Here is a 2,382-nt window from a genome sequence, read left to right as displayed (position 1 = left end):
TCCTATGCCCAACTTCCACACAGGACAATGCTAACTCTGTGATCTCCTGCCCTCCTCGGTGATCCGCCACCCAGTGAACAGGACTCCCCGTCCCCATCTTGGCACCCACAAGTAGTCAGTCCAGTGTTCTTCAGTCTTACTCTTCTGAAAAACAGCTCAGGCCTTGAGCATGTCCAAAATTGAAGAGAAAATTAAAGGTCATTCAGTCCAAATGCCTCTTTTTACAGATGAGGAAATGAAACTGAGGTTCAGAGACCTTGAGTGACTTCCCAAGTTCACCAGCTGGCAATTGTCGAAGCCAGAATAGGACTATCTGCCTACGGAGCATAAATTCTGTGCCACTCTGCACTAACAATTTGGGGCAGGGTCTGATTTCATCAGGGCCTTAAGTTCAGAACTCCAGTTGCACTATTTTCCTTTCTATCACCAGTACCTGATGCAGAGTAAATGCTCCATTTGTTGAATAAATGAATGATAAGATGGCTAAGAGGAAGATGAGAGGTCAACCAGCTCTTCTCTTTCTAGCTCTGGTGTTGTGCCTAAAGGCAGTTGTATGCTTGAAAACTTGTATTAGTCATGGTTTTCCAAAAAAAGAGAACCAATTGTGTATGTGTGTGAAGAGCTTGAGAGAGAGAGTGATTTAAAGGAATTGGCTCACATGATTGTAGAGGCCAACGACTCCAAAATCTATAGGGCAAGCCAGCGGGCTGGAGACCCAGAGAAGAGACAGTGTTGCAGCTTGAGTCCAAAGGCTATCTGCTGGCAGAATTCCCTCTTCATCTAGGTCATCAATCTTTTTTCTTAAGGCCTTCAACTGATTGGATGAGGCCCACTCACATTATGGAGGGTAATCTGCTTTACTCAAAGTCTACTTATTAAAATGTCAATCTCATCTAAAAAACATCTTCATAGCAACACTAACACATGTTTGACCAAGTGTCTGGGTACTTTGGCCCAGCCAAATTGATACATAAGATTTGTGTTCCCATCTAGCCACTGTGGTTTGAAGCTAATTATATATCTAGAAGATAAATCTCCTCTCGGCTTCTAAAATAGGCTGAAAAAAAAGACAGAATTGCAAGAAATCATGCTGTTTGGTCCAGAGACAGAGGCACTCATGGAGACTGCAGTCTGTTCTGGGGCGGAGGGAGCTGAGTTGAGGGCCAACCTAGAACCAGAGTGTCAGTTAAGGAGAGGCAGATCTTGGCTTACTCTAGGAACTTTTTAAAAGAGTTGCCTGAAAAAGGAACAGAATGGGCTTTCTTGGAATGTCATGAGCTCCCTAACACTGGAGGTATGCAAGCAGAGAGACACTGCAGACGATTCTGTTGGAAAGGTAGAGGGCTGGGGAGACAGAGGGAAGTGGGTGTACTGTGTACACAATGTAAATTGGCACTAAATGGTACTAAACCATGGCTTCTTGTCCTGGCTCTGTCACTACTTTGCTACATATATGCCTTTAAATGAGTCCCTTACCCTCCCTAGGTCTTTTGACCCTAAAAGTGAAAAGAAAGAAGTCGAATTAGATATTCTCTGAAGACATTTGCATTTCATAAATGCTTTCAAAGCTAAGGCTCAAGGATCTTAAGATTATTATAGTTTTGAGTTAAAAACATATCTGTGTGGGGTGACCCATCTTCTTCCACTGATGGCCATGTCCTGGCTCAGATACCAGTTCCCTCCTTACAGGCCCCTAAACAGCTCAGTTCTTCCCAAGAAGTCAGGCACTGGGCACCAGGTCTCCTGAGATTTCTCTTTCTCCCTCCCTCCTTTCCCCTCTCTCTTACTCTGGAAAAATACCCAAGGTTCTTTTTGTTCTACAGATCCTTGGGCAAAATGCTTTCTTACTCTTTGGGGAAGCCCCACTTGCTTGCTAACTCCCAAAGAAATATGCTTTTAGCCTGAAAACTGATACAGGAATTTTTATTTTAATTATAGGATTTTTTATTGTGGCTGAAAGACTTCATTGAGCTAATGATCAGGTAAGAAGGTAAAATGATGGAATTTTCCAAACACATGGCGTTTGAGAAAAAACAATTTGTTGAGCAGACAGGAAGAAAGAAAAGGAAATGGAAGGGGTCTATTTTGTAGCTTTGAAGTGGAGTGATGGTCATGTGGTCTCATTAATGTGGTTATAATTGTTTGAATCAGTACTCATGGCTTAATTTCAAAGTATTCAATTATTACATAGTCATGTAGCTGAGAGAGAAGAGAATGCCTATTACTGGCAGATAGCCTCAGTCCAGTCAGTCTAATTTTTGAAGTAAATGTGGTCTCAAGGAAAAAAAAAAAAAAAATATATATATATATATATATACACACACACACATACACACACATATATATATATATATATGTTCTCATTCAGAATCTCACCAAACA

This window comes from Pteropus alecto, unplaced genomic scaffold, assembly GCF_000325575.1.
Source record: "Pteropus alecto unplaced genomic scaffold, ASM32557v1 scaffold40, whole genome shotgun sequence".
Classification (NCBI taxonomy): domain Eukaryota; kingdom Metazoa; phylum Chordata; class Mammalia; order Chiroptera; family Pteropodidae; genus Pteropus; species Pteropus alecto.
Note: the sequence above shows the minus strand (reverse complement) of the source record.